We start from the raw sequence: 19,844 nt of genomic DNA on the forward strand, positions 1-19,844 counted from the left end.
TGACTTTCAAGTATCATCCTATGAGTACCTCTGGCAGCCCATGGACATCTATGTCTGTGCAATTTATACAAAGAACAACAGTCCTATAAATGAGAATTTGCCCAGAAAAAGAAGCACTGCATTGGATATCTGGTATAAAATCTTTTCAGAAGCCTCTTTGGCCAGTGCCATGATCCTTCCAGCTGCCCATAAGACAAACACCTGACAATGCGATCAGCTCCCTAAAAAGCAGTGAAGTGTAATTCTTTATCTTTTATTTTTATGTTTTTGCAAACAAGGTCTCACTATTTTGTCCAGGCTGGTCTCGAACTCCTGGCCTCAAGCAATCTTCCCACCTCAGCCTCCCAAAGTTCTGGATTACAGGCATGAGCCATCACATCCAGCCTGAAGTATAATTCATTCTCAGGCATCTTTATTTTTCAACCGAAAAAAATGACCTTGAGCCTCAATTTGTTTCCAAATGAACTGTATCTACTTGCAAAGCACACAGCCATAAAATATGACTGCAAAAAAACACCTTCTGCAAAGTTTCAATTGCTCTCACAGCCATCTTCTCCCCCTTCCACATCAGCAGGGCCAAGTTTTGCCTCTTGCTGCTCTCATCCTCTTCTCTGCTTCCTCCCATTTGTCCCCACTCCCCACCAACTCACTACGTGAGTTATGATTATTACAATTACTACATGGTATGAAGTACAATTACTACAACACTATTCACTAAAAAAGCACATCACATAACTCCCAGGAGACCAATTCAGTGGCCTGTGCTTTTAGGAATACAAGAGTAAGAGCCAGTGGAAGTTGCACGAGGTAATTAGAAATCCCTTATGCCTCAGGACTGAGCCCTCAGCAGACATTCCTGCCTGTGTGATGATGTGGCCTCCTCCTCAGATTCCAGGACAGAATAGCATATGGTCATGAACAAGACGTATATCTGATCTCCACCGTAAACTTCTGCATTCTGGCAAGAGACAGCAAGCCTTATTCTAGACTCCAATTCTCTTTCCTGCTCCAGCCGTCAGAAACACCTGCTGACACCAATGAAGAACAAGCCTGTAATCCTCATAAAAGAACATTCTAGAACCCTAGAAACCAGAGACGGTAACAAATGCCAGCTTTTAAACTATCATACCTTCTGCTCCTGAGCTAGACTGGACATTGAGGAAGCAGGTGACAGCTTTTGAGATATGGCTAAAGAGTGTACACAGGCCTCTGTGTTCCTGACATCTCCTTCCACTAGCTGAGCAGATGGCCTGAAGTCTCTATAACCTGTGGCTAAGACAGTGTCTCTGGAAGGCCACATTTAGAAAGGAAATATGCTACCTGAAAATCAGCGTTTTAAATTATTCCAGTGGTGTACTGGAACTAGTTCACAGCATCTCATGAGAGACAACTGTGTTCATCTCTCCCCCCACCCCTATGGTCATATCACATGGATCACTTGTAATCAGCCATCGGCACCCTGCAATCATCAAACACTACAAATCAGGGCTTTTCCTCCGTTCAGAAAGACAGTTGTTAAACCTTTCCTGCACACTACCGATTAGCAACCACTTTCATCCATTATCACTTGATCACAGAGGAGTGTATGCTATTAAGAAGGAATGAAGTCCAGGTTGGTTTTGAGGTTGGGAAGCAAATGAAATTATTGGGAGACACGAAGAGCTCCCCGGGAAGGCAGGTGAACATGGAGGGAAGAGGCCATCATTGCCAAAAATGTGGGAGCAGCCACAGGTACTGGGTGCCTTGGGGAGCAATGACCAGGATACCTACTTCAAGGTTTTGCCAAAGGTGGGCTAGCCGTATGCATTTTAGCAGCAAGTGGAGGATGCAGCAATCTTCACATTCCCTAGGATGTTAGCAGAAAAAATATCTGGGTTTCAGGCCCTTTGTTGCCCTAGCAACCTGTATAATCTCCCTCTGTGCCTCAGTTTCCTTCATTATAAAATGGAAACAACAGTACAGTTATCTCTTGGATCTGCTAGGAATTGGTTCCAGGACTCACACTGATGCCAAAATTGGCAGACGCTCAAGTCCTTGATATATGACTGTGCAGTGTTTCCATATAACTTATGCACATCTTCTTGTGTATCTTAAATCATCTCTAGGTTACTTATAATACCTAATACACTACATACTATGTAAAGAGTTTTTAAGCCTTGCTTTTTTGTATTATTTTTATTGCTGTTGTTATTTTAAATATTTTCAATCCGTGCCTGGTTGAATCTGTGGATGAGGAACCTGTGGATACAGAGGGCCAGCTGAACTAATATAATAAGATTTTTGAAGGATTTGGTGAATCTGTAATGTACTTGCTCCTAATCATGTTTCTAATATTGACAAACCGATGGACACTTCACTGCTCTCTTCTTATTCTATTTCTTAACAGTATTTATCACAAACATCAATCAATCTGGACCTGAGGCCCTCATTTGCCTGGCTTCTGAAACTTCACGCTCTTGGTTTTCTTCCTACTCCTCTGATCCTACTTCTCCTGGGTCTTTCTTCTCTACCCATTCTTTACTTAATCTGGAGCCTCTTTCTCTTGTTTCTTGGCACAGCTTCATCAAGCAACCTCATCTAGTTCCATGGATTTAAATATTATCTTTATGCTGATGACTCCTAGACTCCTAGAATTATCCTCTGTCTTAACCAGTGGTTCTTAAAGTGGGAACCCTGGACCAGTAGCAACAGCATCACCTGGAAACTGCTTAGAATTGCAAATTCTCAGACCCCATCCAGTCCTTCTTTTTTTTGAAACCGAGTTTTGCTTTTGTTGCACGGGCTGGAGTGTAATGGTGCAATCTTGGCTCTTTGCAACCTCTGCCTCCCGGGTTCAAGTGATTCTCCTGACTCAGCTTCCCAAGTAGCTGGAATTATAGGCATGTGCCACCAGGCCGGGCTAATTTTGTATTTTTAGTAGAGATGGGGTTTCTCCATGTTGGTCAGGCTGGTCTCCAACTCCTGACCTCAGGTGATCCACCCCCCTCAGCCTCCCAAAGTGCTGGGATTACAAGTGTGAGCCACTGTGCCTAGCTCACCCAGCCCTTCTTAATCAGAAACACTGGAGGTAGGGCCCAGCAGTCTGTGAGTTAAGGAGCTCTCAGCTGATTGTGATGCACATTGAGGATGAAGAACCATTGCTCTAGACTAACATATTTAATGGCCTTATTTACATCTCTCCTTATATGTCTCACAGAAATACATCCAGTTTCATGTCTTTTCTCTCTCCCAACTTCCTCAGCCCACATCTAATCCATTAGCAAATATCGCTAATTCTGCCTCCAATTTATATAAAAAAGTACTAATTTCTCTACATTTTTATATACATTCATTATAATTAGAAGCACCATCTTACTTTTTCAACCAAGAACAATGCAACATTTTCTACTTATTCCCTTCTTGTCCCCCCAACCCCAATCTCCATACTGCAAGCAAGCAAGGGCTCCTAAAATGTAACTTGGCTCCTCCATCCTAAACACCCTAAGTGGTTTTCCCTTAGATCTAGAATAGGATCCAAACTCCATACCATGATGTCCAAGGCCCTACTTGACTTGAGTCAGGTCCACTCCTCTATTACTGCACTTAGTGGCAGTGTCTCCCTCTCCTACTACACTGTTTTCTCTCTCAGTTCCCTGGAGAAGCCAGCTGCTTTCTGCCTCAGAGACTATACCCTTTACTTTGGAATTTTCCTCCTCACCCTGTGAATGGCAGGCACATCCCTGCAGTCTCAGCTTAAATGTCACTTTCCTTTATGTCCTTTCTTACCACCTATATTTTCCTCCACAACCCATTATTCTCAATCATCACCTTTTTACTTCCTTCCTAGCACGTCCACATACATTTTCTTTTCTTTTTCTCTCTCTTTTTTAGGCAGAATCTCACTTGGTCACTTAGACTAGAGTGCAATGGTGCAATCTCAGCTCACTGCAACCTCCGCCTCCCAGGCTCAAGCGATTCTCCTGCCTCAGCCTCCCTAGTAGCTGAGATTATAGGCATCCACCATCATGCCTAGCTAATTTTTGTATTTTTAGTAGAGATGGCATTTCACCATGTTGGCCAGGCTGGTCTCGAACTTCTGACCTCAAATGATCCACCCACCTCAGCCTCCCAAAAGTGCTGGGCTTACAAACATGAGCCACTGCACCTGGCCCACAATTTACGAATTTTCTATTCAGTCATCTGCTCACTTGATGCTGGTTTTATTTTGTTCCTCCCATCCCACCATCCTGAATGTAAACTCATGAGGGAAGTGGCCTCATATATGTACATCACTGTCAGTGTCTGGTACAGTGATGGGCACAGGGTAGGTAGTTGTTGATATAATCACTCTTACTAGCATATGAAAAGGAGGTGGGAGAGACACGTGTCAGGCCTTTTGGAGCTCCTAGGTGCTGGATCCTAAATCACAAGGAGTCAAAGCCTCACATAAGTTTTGTGTTCCTGTGTGCACAGCCCTGAGCTAGTCGGAGGCAGCCATTGTCTGCAAGAAGCATCCCCTCTAGATGGGAACACGAGGTGAGACGTACATGAGTGCAAATGCTGGAGAGCAAGTGAAGACAGACACAATCAGAGATGACAGTAATTGGTCCAAAATCTAAATACCATGGGAATTTTGAGGCAGGACCGATAACAGGGCACTAGGATAGGTGAGAAAAATGATAAACTGGCAATATGGCAATTTCCTCCTGTGAGCTCCTCATGGGCATGAGATATGTCTTTTTGTTATTCTGTTAAATACCTGTTTTGTTTGGCTTAAGGGCATAACTTCAAGTAGATAAAGAATGGGTCCATCCCTAAAGAAATCAGGGCCACCTGTCTAGCTAGGAAGCCTCTTTTCTTTTTCTTTTTTTTTTTTTTTTTTTTTTTGAGACGGAGTTTCACTCATGTTACCCAGGCTGGAGTGCAATGGCGCGATCTCCGCTCACTGCAACCTCCGCCTCCTGGGTTCAGGCAATTCTCCTGCCTCAGCCTCCTGAGTAGCTGGGATTACAGGCACGGACCACCATGCCCAGCTAATTTTTTGTATTTTTAGTAGAGACGGGGTTTCACCATGTTGACCAGGATGGTCTCGATCTCTTGACCTTGTGATCCACCCACCTCAGCCTCCCAAAGTGCTGGGATTACAGGCTTGAGCCACCGCGCCAGGCGCCTCTTTTCTTTTTCTAAGGAAAACAGTCTGCAAGCAGCATAGTCAGCTCTGAGGATGTGGGCGCAGGTAGCATTGTGTATAATACAGTATAGCCTTTTTACCCAGGTGGCCAATGCAGCCCATGGAAGAACTTAAAATGTTCAGAAATGACAAAGCCAACATATGACAAAAACAGTCAACAACTTTCCTGGCTTCCTCTCCTTTTTCCCCCTGTTTGGGCCCTATGTAGCAATCTGGAAGAGAAGGAGAAACACCACACAGATAAAAGTAAAAGAACAATGATCCCTTTTCCACCAGGAAGGGCCAGCCTTAAAGCAGGACTCAACTGCGAGAGGAGAGATGACTTAGCAGGACACACGTTCAGAGTTTGATTCTTACATAGGACTGGACAATTAATTACTTCACCAATTAACAGAGGCTGTGATTATGACATAAAGTGACTGTAGGAGTTTAACAGTGAAGTAATGGGTCTTGCTTGAATTTTTTTCCAGAATATGGGAGTGGGGCTAGCTCTGATGAATGAATGTTAACACTTTATATGTCCTGCTTGAGTAAAATACTATTTAAAGAAAGAAAAAATGACAGATATATGAATGAATAAACCAAAGCACAAAAATCCACAAGTGAAGACAACTGAGATGAGGGACACAATTCCAGATGCTACATCTTCCCTCTTGTCTGTTCTACCTGCTAAAGGAGCTCAGAGGTAAAGCCAGGGGAACATCCAAGAAGAGCATGGATTTATTTTACTATTTAGCCAAAAGCTATGATGGCGAAACAACTTTTGAAGTAAAGGAGCCAGATAACTATAACCACAACCCTCTTCTTCAATATTCCTTTCCAACTACCCTTTCAAAAGATGACCTGGAGTCAGTAGTTTGGCCTGTAACCTTCTAGTCCTTTGCTATTCTTTTACGTACATATGTGGACATGAAGCCACATATATTATGGGTTGTGTTTGCATTTTTTAATGGGTTCATAATACATGTTATTCAATAATATTTGTTTTCACTGAACATGTATTTTGCTTTTCAGTGATGTACATTATTCCATAATAGTGATGGCTCATAATTTATCCAACCACGATTCTACTGATAGACATTTGTGTTTAATTTTTTACTGATGTGATGCCGTGGTATTTTTAACATATCTGTTTATGTGTGCAAATATTTCTTTAACATAGATTTCTAAAAATGAAAGCTTTAGGTCAATGATTTAAAAGTATTTATTTTAACTTTTATTTTATAGAGATGGAGGTCTCACTATCTTGCCCAGGAGGGATGGTCTTGAACTCCTGAGCTCAAGTGATCCTCCTGCCTTGGCCTCCCAAACTGCTGGAATTATAGGCGTCAGCCACTGCACCTGGCCTTATTTTAAATTTAGATTATACCTATCAAGACAAACTGAGGGTTTCATTCCACTACACACTTGCTAATGCTGGATATTATCAAGCTATACATTTTTTCCAATCTCCTGAGTAGAAAGTGATATCTCAGTGTTGTTTTTATTTGTATTCCTTCCATTAGGACCAAGGATGACCATCTGCTCATGTTTGGGGACCATTTGTACTTTTCAGCTGTTAAAGGCCTGTTCATATTCTTTACACATTTTTTCATTGGCTTGTTCATCTTTTAAACATCACAGGTAGGAAGTTTTTACATTGGATACTAATTGTGAATTACATGCTTGACAAATATTTTTTCCCAGCCTATCATTTGTGTTTTATTTTTAACTTTTAAGACAGCATATTTTATTTAGAAGAAATTTATATGGAAAAAAGTAGTATTTTTTCCTTTTGTATTAATAGTTTTTGTGTGCTGCTTAAGAAGACCTTACCCCAATGAAATATTTCCTCATCTTTCCTTCTAATACTCTTACAGCTTGTTTTTCAAGTTGAAGTTTTTAATTCATCTGAAGTTTATCATAGTATAAAGTAGGTATCTATATTTTTCCTAAATTTTCCAACACCATTTATTGATAGTTCACACTTTTCTTTCTGGTTAGAAATGCCATTTTTATTATAAACCAAATTGTGATTCATTTATTAGTCTGTTTGGAGAATTTCTGTTCTGTTCAATGATTATCTTTATACAGAAACTAATAGCTTGTTAATTACTATAGCTTTTTAGAATACTTTAACATTAGATAGGGCAAGTTCCATTTCATTTTTCTTCGTTCATTTAAAAAAATCTGGTGTGTTGAGAATCAGTTTTTCAAATTTCATAAAAATGAGAATTTCATCAGCTTTCTTAATTTGGGAATGATATGACAGCTTTACAGTGTTAAGCCTTCCCACCCAGAACACATCCACAGTTTCCATCTTCACTTATTGAGATCTTTTATGTTATTGAGTAGGGTTCTCGAGTATTTGTTATATGGGTTTTCCACATTTCTTAACAGGTTTAGTGCTGGTATTTTATAGTTTTTGTTGCCATTGCTATTATATTTCTTAAATGCTGGTGTCGAGATTCTAAAAATATTTTGTATGCAGACATTTTATTAAACACTCCTTTAATTGATTTGTTTTACTTCTGTAGGCAGACTTCATTAGAATGACTGATATGTTTACCTCAGAGTCAAAGGTGTGAGAGATATGCAAATGTTCATGTATCTATAAGATTCTGTATACAACCAGAGGGAAAGAGTATGTAAAGAATTCAGAATTCAATCAGGAAGTAAAGAGATTAGTTGAACAGAGTTATCGGCAACCTCAGTGGAAGGTTGTAGACTTAAATCAGATGGAAAAATTGGGTAACTTGTAATTTGAACCCATTTGAAGGCTTTATACTTAGAGTCTCTGTTGTCTTGGCAACTATGAAAGGAGTTCATAGTTTCTATTGCTGACAAGGAGAGAATCATGCTGGATATACAGCCCCTGGGTTCAGATTTCGTAACCTCTGCTCTCTTGAGATGATAAAACCCAGCTTGCTAGCAATGGTAAAACTGTCCTCTTTGCAAGTAGTATGTTTCCAATCTCATGGAATTTTATAATGTAATATATTCTAAAGAAAATTAAATCTAAATTATTGATATGTGTGTGTTACATTTAGGATAATTTAGGTCAGTCTGAATTCTACATTGACATATTAGGCTATTCGGCAGATTCGCCTGTGACTTCAGTTTGGAATGTGTATGAATAATTGACTTTTAGAATGAGGGCTTTATTTTAAAATGTGTAAGATAATTTGACCAAATCTGAAAATAGTATTAGAATGTTTAAATAAGGTGAGCTACACTATTTTTTTATAGGTTTAACTCACTGGACTTACAAGAATTGTGAAAGTAACAGAAAGGATTTTCTTATTATGATAGGCATTTTTTAAGGCTTTGAAGGAAATTAAATTTATAAAATTTATAAGTGGATTTTATTTCCTTTAAGAGAATGTAAGTTGTAAATAGGTCTAATTTTTAAGGAGTGTAGTCTATAAAACTTAAGTTACTCAAATTGTTTTTTATAAAGTAAAATGATCTTATTTTCTATACATATCGAAAGAAAACAAAGATTTGTAAGTTGTACTTAATGGCTTACAGAGAATTAAATTTGAAAATTTCTTATCATAATAAATTGATATTCATTTTAAAATACATTAATTTGTTTCTCTGTACACAAATTATTTTCTCTGTACAGAGATTATTTCCTCAGCCTGTCTAGGTAGATGATGATGTCATGTGAAATAATGTCAGTTTTGTGATTTATAGGTCATTTATGCCCTTTGTCAGTTTTATCATTTATACTTTTCATACCAGCTTCTTGTTCATACATTGGCCAAAACCGGACGGGTAAAGGTGGCTGTCCATGTTTTATTCCTGATTATGGTAATATTTCACCATTAAGTATGCTATCAGTTCTTGAATATAAGTTTTGCCTCATCAAAGATATTTCCTCTACATCTAGTTTAAAAGACTTTTTAAAATCATAAATGAATACTCATTTTTTCAACCTCTGTTGAAAAGACCAAAAGCTTTTGACTTTAATCTGCTAACAGAGAATTACATTAATACATTTTCTAATACTGAAACTTTTGCATAGTAAATCCTAACTGGTTATGATATATTAACATACCATTGAATTTTACTTGGTAAAAAAAAATTAATTTTTTTTTTACATTTATGTTCATAAATGCAATCAGTCTATAATTGTATCATATGTTATCTCTGGGTTTTTCTTTTTTATTTTTAATGAACTTTACTTTTCAGAGCAGGCTAAGGTTCAGAGTAAAACTGAACAGAAAATACAGAGAGTTCCCATGTACTCTCTGTCTCTATAATGCACAACCTCCTCTACTACTGACATCTTGCACCACAGTGGTACATTTGTTACAATCAGTGAGCCTACATTGACATATAATTGTCACACACACACACAGTCCACATTATTTTAAGACGTAATCACTTCATCGATAGAGCTTTTCAGCCGTAACCACAGTGTTGGTGTCCAGAAATTGGCTTCTGTCTTTCATAAAACACTTATCAGTACTCAGTGTTTTCATGTTTAGAAGGAAGTTTATAGCACTAAACACCAACATCAAAATATTAGAAAGGTCTCAAATTAGAACACAATAGCACAACTAGAGGAACTAGAGAAACAAGAGCAAACCAACCCCAAAGCTAGCAGAAGACAAGAAAGAACTAAAAGCTGAGTTGAAGGAAACTGAGACATAAAAAACCATGTGAAAAAAATCAAAGAATATTTATTATTTGAAAAAATTAATGATATATAGACTGCTAGCTAGACTAATAAAAAAAGAAGATCCAAATAAACACAATTTTATTGTGTTTTAAGAAATGACAAAAGGGGCACTACCATTGACCCAAAAGAAATGCAAAATGCCCTCAGACACTACTATGAACATCTATGTGCACACAAGCTAGAAAACCTGAAAGAAATGAGTAAATTCCTGGAAGCATACAGTCTCCCAAGATTGAACCATGAAGAATTTGAATCCCTAAACAGACCAATAATGAGTTCTGAAATTGAATCAGTAAATGAAAGGCCTGCCAATCAGTGGCTCAGGCCTCTATTCCTAGCACTTTGGGAGGCTGAGTGGGGCAGATTGCCTGAGCTCAGGAGTTTGAGACCGGCCTGGGCAACATGGTGAAACCCTGTCTCTACTAAAATACAAAAAATTAGCCATGTGTGGTGGAGTGCACCAGTAGTCCTAGCTACTTGGGAGGCTGAGGCACAAAAACTGCTTGAACCTGGGAGGTGACAAAGCGAGATTCTGTCTCTAAACACACACACACACACACACACACACACACACACACACACACAACAACAACAACCTACCAACCAACCAAAAGAAGACCAGGACTGGATGGATTCCCAGCCCAGTTGTACCAGATGTATAAAGAAGAGCTGGTACCATTACTACTGAGACTACTCCAAAAAACTAAAGAGGAAGGACTCCTCCCCAATTCATTCTTTGTGGACAGCATCATGCTGATACCAAAACCTGGCAGAGATACAACAAGAAACTTCAGGCCAATATCCTTGATGAACATAGATACAAAAATCCTCAACAAAATACTAGCAAACTGAATTCAGGAGCACATACAAAAGACAATCCACCACAATCGAAGAGACTTTATCTCTAGGAGGCAACGTTGGTTCAACATATACAAATCAATAAATGCAATTAATCATATAAACGGAACTAAAAACAACAACAACAAAAATGCCTATTTCAATAGATTCAGAAAGGCTTTTGATAAAATTTAACATTGCTTAATGTTAAAAACCCTCAACAAAGTGGGCACTGAATAAACATACTTCAAAATAATAAGAGCTATCTATGATAAACCTAAATTCAACATGATACTGAATGGGCAAAAGCTGGAAACATTTCCCTTAAAAACCAACACAAGACAAAGATGCCCTCTTTTATCACTCCTATTCAACATAGTACTAGAAGTCCTGGCCAGAGCAACTGGGCAAGAGAAAGAAATAAAAGGCATTCAAATGTGAAAAGAGGAAGTCAAACTATTGCTGTTTGCAGACAATATGATTCTATATCTAGAAAACCTCATAGTCTCTGCCCAAAGGCTCTGTGATCTGATGAACAACTTCAGCAAAGTTTCAGGAGATAAAATCAACATACAAAAATGAGTAGCATTTTTATACAACGACAACATTCAAACTGAGAGCTAAATTATGAATGCAATCCCATTCATAACAGCCACAAAAAGAATAAAACACCTAGAAATACAGGTAATCAGGAAGGCGAAAGATCTCTACAATGAAAATTACAAAACACTACTCAAAGAAATTACAGATGACATAGACAAATGGAAAAACACTCCATGACTGTGGATTGGAAGAATGAATATCATTAAAATGGCCATACTGCTCAAAGCAATTTACACATTCAATGCTGTTTCTATCAAACTACCATTGACATTCTTCATAGAATTAGGAAAAACTGTTTAAAAATTCATATGGAACAAAAGAAAGAGCCTATATAGCAAAGGTGATCTTAAGCATAAAGAACAAAGCTGGAGGCATCACATTACCCAACTTCAAACTATACTACAAGCCTACGGTAACCAAAACAGGATGGCACCGATACAAAACAGACACATAGCCAATGGAACCAAGTAGAGAGCCCAGAAATAATAACACACACCTACAACAATCTGACCTTGACAAAGTCAACAAAAACAAGCAATGGAGAAAGGACTCTTTATTCAATAAATGGTGCTCAGATAACTGGCTAGCCATTTGCAGAAAATCAAAACTGGACTCCTTCCTTACATCATAGACAAAAATCAACTCAAGATAGATTAAAGACTTAAACATAAAGCCAAAACTGTAAAACCCTGAAAGATAACCTAGGAAATGCTATTCTGGACAGAAGATCTGGCAAAGATTTCATGAGTAAGATGCCAAAACAAGTTGCAACAAAAACAAAAACTGACAAATGAGATATAATTAAACAAAAGAGCTTCCACATGGCAAAGGAAATTACCAACAGAGTAAACAGACAACATACAGAATGTGAGAAAATATTTGCAAATTATATATCCAACTAAGTTCTAATATCCAGAATCCATACGGAACTTAAACAAGTTAACAAAGCAAAAACAACACCGTTAAAAAATGGGTAAAAGACATGAACAGAAGACAAAAGAAGACATACATGCAGCCAACAAGCATGTGAAAAAATGCCAAATACTTAAAGCCAACTGATCTTCAACAAAGCATACAAGCACATAAATTGGGGAAAGGACACCCTATTAAGTAATGGTACTGGGAAGACTGGTAAGCCACATTTAGAAGAATGAAACTGAATCCTCATCTTTCACCTTATACAAAAATCAACTCAAGATACATCAAAGACTTACATCTAAGACTTGAAACCATAAAAATTCTAGAACATAATATCAGAAAAACTCTTCTAGACATTGGCTTAGGCAAATAAGTCATGTCTAAGATGCCAAAAGCAAATGGAACAAAACCAAAAATAAATAAATGGGTTCTATTTAAACTAAAAAGCTTCTGCACAGCAAAATAATCAGCAGAGAAAACAGACAACCCACAGAGTGAGAGAAAATATTCACAAATTATGCATCTAACAAAGGACTATTATCCAGAATCCACAAAGAACTCAAATGAATCAGAAAGAAAAAAAAAACAAATAATCCCATCAAAAAGTGGGAAAAGGACATAGAAAATTATCAAAAGAAGACATACAAACAGCCAACAAACATATGAAAAAATGTTCAACATCAGTAATTATCGGAAATACAAATTAAAACCACAGTGAGATACCACCTTACTCCTGCATGTGTGGCCATAATTAAAAAGTCAAAAAATAATAGATGTTGGTGTGGACATGGTGTAAAGGGAAGACTTTTACACTGCTGGTGGGAATGTAAACTAGTATGATCACTATGGAAAACAGTATGGAGATTTCTTAAAGAACTAAAAGGAAAACTACCATTCAATCCAGCAATCCCACTAATGGGTATCTATCCAAAGGAAAAAAAATAAGTCATTATATATAAAAAAAAACAACAACACATGCACACATGTTTATGGCAGCACAATTTGCTACGGAAAAAATATGGAACCAACCTAACTGCCCATCAACCAATGAGTAGATAAAGCAAATGTGGCGTATATACACCATGGAATACTACTCAGCCGTAAAAAGGAATGAAATAATGTCTTTTGCAGCAACTTGTATGCAGCTGGAGGCCATGATTCTTTTTTTTTTTTTTTTTTTTTTTTAGAGGGAAGCTTTCTTTGTTGCCCAGGCTGGAGTGCAGTGGCACAATCTTGGCTCACTGCAACCTCCACCTTCTGAGTTCAAGCGATTCTCCTGCCTCAGCCTCCTGAGTAGCTGGGATTACAGGTGTGCACCACCACACCCAGCTAATATTTGTATTTTTAATAGAGATGGGGTTTCATCATGTTGGCCAGGCTGGTCTTGAACTCCTGACCTTAGGTGATCTGCCCACCTCCACCTCCTAAAGTGCTGGGATTACAGGCATAAGCCACTATGCCCGGTGGAGGCCATTATTCTAAGTGAAACAACTCAGGAAGGGAAACTCAAGTATCATATGTTCTCACTTATAAGTGGGAACTAAGCTACAATGATGCAAAGGAATAAGAATGATATAATGGACTTTGAGGATTCAAGGGGGAAGGTTGAGAGGGGGATGAGGGATAAAAAATTACATAATGGGTACAGTGTACACTGCTCAGATGATGGGTGCACCTGAATCTCAGAAATTACCAGTAAAGAACTTTTCCATGTAACCAAAAACAACCTGTATCCCCAAAACTATTGAAATTGAAAAAAAGAAAAAATGTTCAAAATCACTAATCATTAGGGAAATGCAAATCAAAATCACAGTGAGATACCATTTCACATCAGTCAGAATGGCTATTACTAAAAAGTCAAAAAAATAACAGATGCTGTTAAGGTTGTGGAGAAAAAGGAATGCTTATACCCTGCTGGTGGGAATGTAAATTAGTTCAGCCATTGTAGAAAACAGTTTGGCAATTTGTCAAAGAACTCAAAGCAGAATTACCATTCAACCCAGCAATCCCATGATTGGGTATATACCCAAGAAAATATAAATTGTTCTACCCTAAAGACACACGCACACATATGTTCATCAAAGCAGTATTCACAATAGCAAAGACATGGACTGAACCTAAATGCCCATCAGTAGTTGAATAGATAAAGAAAATGTAATATACATACACCATGGAATACTATGCAGCCACAAAAAAGAATGACATCATGTTCTTTGCAGCAACATGGATGGAGCTGGAGGCCATTATCCTAAGTGAACTAACAAAAGAACAGAAAACCAAATACTGCATATTCTGACTTGGAAGTGGGAGCTAAACATTTAGTATATAGGAACACAAAGAAGACAACAACAGACACGGGGGCCTACTTTAGGGTGGAGGGAGAAAGGAGGCAGAGGATCAAAAAAATACCTATTGGATACTATGCATATTACCTGGGTGATGAAGCAATCTGTACAGCAAACCTCCATGACATGCAAATTATCTATCTATACAACAAATCTGCACAAGTACCCCTCAACCTAAAAGAAAAGTTTGAGGAAAAAAAGAAATTATTCTTTCTACTTCTAATTTCTAGGAGAGACTGTAGAGAAACTGTTAAGATTTCTTTCTTACATGGTGGAATTCAACAGTAAACTCATCTGGGCTGGTGCTTTCTGTTTAGAAAGGTCATTAATTATTGATTAAATGTCTTTGCTATAAGCCTGCTCAGATTGTCTATTTCTTCTTGTGTAGGTTTTAACAGATGATGTCTTTCAAAGATTTGTCAATTTCATGTAGGATATTAAATTCGTGAGCATATAGTAGTCCATAGTATTCCTTTATTATCATTTTAACGGTCCATTTTAAAGAGGTATCTGCCCGCGTTCCTTCTTTCATTTTCAATATTAGTAATTTGTGTTCTCTCTCTTTTCTTAGAAGAAGTTGCATATAATTCTTGCCTTTACTCATCAAGGGATGTTGTGTTATTACCTCTGGCTTCTTTCAAGATCTTTGATTTTCTGAAGTTTGAATATAATACGCCTAGGTATCAGGTTTCTTTGGTTATTTATTCTGTTTGATTCTAAGTTTCCTGGATCTGTGATTTGGTGTCTGACATTAATTTGGGGAAATTCTCACTGATTATCACTTTGCCTATTGCTTCTGTTCCTTCCTCTGCTTCTCCTTCTTGTACTAGAGTTAACATCTTTTTTAGTTGTGCCACAGTTCTTGGATTTTCTGTTTTGTTTTGTTTTTCCCCCCAGTCTTTCTTTTCTTTGCTTCTCAGTTTTGGAAATTTCTATTGTTATATCCGCAAGTTCAGGCATTCTTTCATAAGGCTGGTAATGAGCCCATGAAAAGTATTCTTTATTTCTGTTACAATGTTTTGATCTCTAACATTTCTTTTTTATTCCTTCTAATATATCTGCTAATATTATCTATCTGTTTTTGCATTTAAAAACAGTTTCACCCGGCCGGGTGCGGTGGCTCAAGCCTGTAATCCCAGCACTTTGGGAGGCCGAGGCGGGTGGATCACGAGGTCAAGAGATCGAGACCATCCTGGTCAACATGGTGAAACCCCGTCTCTACCAAAAATACAAAAAATTAGCTGGGCATGGTGGCACGTGCCTGTAATCCCAGCTACTTAGGAGGCTGAGGCAGGAGAATTGCCTGAACCCAGGAGGCGGAGGTTGCGGTGAGCCCAGATCGCGCCATTGCACTCCAGCCTGAGTAACATGAGTGAAACTCTGTCTCAAAAAAAACAGTTTGAATTAGTGAAGGTTTCCCAGTAAAGCCCTTGGCATATTAATTAGAGTTTAAAAAAAAATTCCTGGTCAGATAACTCCAACATTTTTACCATAACCTACTTCTGGTTTTGATGCTTGTTTGGTCTTTTCAAACTGTTTTTTTTTTTGTGGTTGTTTTTTGTTTGTTTGTTTATCTTTTATTATTATTATCTTTAGAGTCAAGGTCTCATTATGTTGCCTAGTCTGTCCTTGAACTCCTGGGCTCAACTGATCCTCCCACCTTAGCCTCTTAAGTAGCTGGGAATACAGACACACACCATTTCCCCAGCTTTACTTTTTAGTATGCTTTGTAATTTTTTATTGAAAGGTAGGCCTGCTGTATTGAGTAAAAGGAACTGCAGTAAATAGGCTATTAGTAATGTAGTGGCACATAATTCCAACATATCTTGTTAGATTTGTGTCTGGTTCTGATGATTGTTTTGCCTCTTGGAAGCTTTCTTTTTTCTTGTCTTTCTGCATGTTTCATAATATTTTGTTGAAAGCCTACATCTTGTATGAAACAGCAGAACTGAGGTCAATAGTTTTTATCCCTTGAAATGGGCACAGCTTTTTTTCCTCCAAAATTAGAGGTACGGAGCCATGAGGTGTTCGTCTAATTAGAAATTGAGCTGGGTTTGAGATTTATTATTGCTATATAACCCTCAGTGCCCCGACAGGATCCAAAATCCTCTAATGATACCTTTTACTTGGATTGGGAACTTGTTTGCCAGATGGGTGTTTACAGTGTCTTCTCCCGTTTAGCTTTTGGTCTTCCCTTTAAACTTTGCCTTAAAGAGAGTCCTCTCTTGCAAGTTACTTGTTACTTAATGCCTGTTAGTCTAGCAGAGGGGAATGGGGCATTCTCAGTTATTGTATTAAACCTCAGTCTTAGGCAGGAACCATATTTCTTGGTTTCAGAAGTGTCCTTCTCACTAATTTGCAGCCCAATTTGTGTTTCTGCCTCTCCTGCAGAGGCAGAGAATTTTTTTCCCATTTCTTCCCAAAGCTACAATGGGTTTTCAACAAATCAAGAAACAGTGTTTGTTGTCCTTCCTGTCCCAGAATAAGACTTGTTCCATAAAAGGAGATAAAGAAGGAGGGTCCTGGTAGTGTTTGGTAGCCTCCTCACAGCAGTTGCTGTTGTTCTTCCTCACTTCAGCATCACAAGGAAACTTTCCCAATGTTTTCTGTGAGCACCCAGTGGGTTCATGAAGAAAAGTCTGCCAAGAATATGTAGGCTTCCTTATGTTTATAGCCCTCCAGAGCCTTAAACCTTCTCTCATAGATTTATACTCAGCTGGTTGCACTCACCCTCCATCAATGTAGTGATTGGCCTGGCTGAACTTAATCTTACCACTGCTCAGTAGCAACTTAATCTCAGTAAACCAGTGCTTATGTCACATCCAACCTTGTCTCTCCTCAAATTTTGAACATCTGCACTTTAATGTGTTCAAGAAAAGCAGCAAACTTGCTGTTTGTCTGGCTTTTAAAAATCATAAATTTGGGTGTGACATTCTTTCAAGCCTCCTACATCCTTAAGTGGAAAACCAACCTTTTCATTTTAATCTGTCTATGTCTTTATATTTAAATGTATCTTTAAGCAATGTGGGGTTGAAGTTTTTAAAAAATCAATCTTATAATTTGTTCCTTTCAATTAAAGAATCTTTCACAATACATCTCCCCTCCACCACCATCTGTTCTTAAGATTTTCTCATTATTTTGGTTTACAACAATTTGATTATGATGTGCCAAGGTATAGTTTACTTTGTAATTCTCATCTTTGGGTTTATAAATCTTGAAAGAAATTTCAGTAATTATTTCTTTTTGTTTGTTTGTTTTTGGTTTTTTCTTTTTTTTTAAGACAGGGTTTCACCATGTTGGTCAGGCTGGTCTTGAACTCCCAACCTCAGGTGATCTGCCCACCTTGGCCTCCAAAGTGCTTGGATTACAGGCGTGAGCCACCACACCCAGCCTCAGTAATTATTTCTTTAAATAATTCTTCTGACTCATTTTCTTCTATTTTTCTAAAACATCAAGTATATCTGTATTAGACTTCGTGATATTATCCACATTTCTGATACTTTGATTTTTGTTTTTCAGCCCTTTTTTCTTCCCATTGTTTCAGTTCCTATTCCTGCTGTGCAGTCCTGCAGTCTCTAATATGGTGTTCATTTTATCCAAAGAAATGTTTCAGATATTTTATCATTAAATTTTTAATGAAAGAATTAAGAGAAATTTACAAATAATATACTCACCATCTATAACCTACAATTAGCATTTATTATAAATATTTTATCATGTTTTAATTAAAAAAATTTTTCTATCCATCAACCCATCTTATTTCTTTTTTTTTTTTAACTTTTATTTTAAGTTCAGAGGTACAGGTGCAGGATGTGCAGGTTTATTACATAGGTAAACGTGTTTCATTGGGGTTGGTTGTACAGATTTATTTTATCACCTAGGTATTAAGCCTAGTATCCATTATTTTTCCTGCTTCTCTCCCTCCTTTCACCCACCACCTTCCAATAGGCTCCAGCGTGTGTTGTTCCCCTCTACGTATCCATGTGTTCTCATCACTTAGCTCCCACTTATAACTACGAACAAATGGTATTTGATTTTCTGTTCCCGCATTAGTTTGCTAAGAATAATGGCCTTCAGCTCCATCCATGTCCCTTCACAGGACATGATCTCATTCTTTTCTATGGCTGTATAGTACTTCATAGGGTATGTGTACCACATTTTCTTTATCCAGTCTATTATTGATGGGCATTTGGGTTGATTGCATGTCTTAGCTATTATGAATAGTGCTGCAATGAACATGTGTGTGCATGTGTCTGCAATGAACATATGTGTGCATGTGTCTTTATCATAGATGATTTATATTCCTTTGGGTATATACCCAGTAATGGGATTGCTGGGTCAAATGGTAGTTCTGTTTTTAGATCTTTGAGGAATCACCACACTGTTTTCCACAATGGTGGAACTAATGTACACTCCCACCAACAGTGTAAAAGTGTTCCTTTTTCTCCATAATCTCATCAGCATCTGTTAATTTTGAAATTTTTTTTTTTTTTTTTTAGGCAGAGTTTCACTCTTGTTGCTTAGGCTGGAGTGCAATGGCCCAGTCTTGGCTCACTGCAACCTCCACCTCCTGGGTTCAAGCGATTCTCCTATCTCAGCCTCCCAAGTAGTTGGGATTACAGGCACCCACAACCATGCCCAGCTAATAGCCATTCTAACTGGTGTCAGATGGTGTCTCATTGTGGTTTTGATTTGCATGTCTCTAATGATCAGTGATGTTGAGTTTTTTTCACGATTGTTGGCCGCATGTATCCCTTCTTTTGAGAAGTGTCTGTTCATGTCCTTTGCCCACTCTTTTAATGGGGCTGTTTTTATTCTTGTAAATTAGTTTAAGTTCCTTATAGATGCTGAATAACAGATCTTTGTCAGATGCACAGTTTGCAAAATTTTTTTCCCATTCTTTAGGTTGTCTGTTTACTTTGTTGCTAGTTTCTTTTGCTGTGCAGAAGCTGTTTAGTTTAATTAGATCCTATTTGTCAATTTTTGCTTTTGTTGCAATTGCTTTTGGCATTTTCATCATGAAATATTTGCCTGTGCCTATGTCCCGAATGGCATTACCCACTTTTAGTTTTAATGCATCTTATTTCTTAACACATTTCACAATTGCAGATATCGGTACACTTCTTTCCACCAAGTATGTCAGAATAAATATCATTTACTGGAGTTCAATGCTTGTTCGAACCTCCTTTCTCCCAGCTTACCTACCCTCATCCTTTCGGATGCTATTCAGTCAGGCCTCCCCTTCCCTAATCTGGTTAGGTGTCCCTCCTCTATGTTCCAGACACACCCCATGCATATATTT

The sequence above is a fragment of the Sapajus apella genome, unplaced genomic scaffold (assembly GCF_009761245.1).
Source record: "Sapajus apella isolate SASKATOON/1434 unplaced genomic scaffold, GSC_monkey_1.0 scaffold74, whole genome shotgun sequence".
NCBI lineage: Eukaryota > Metazoa > Chordata > Mammalia > Primates > Cebidae > Sapajus > Sapajus apella.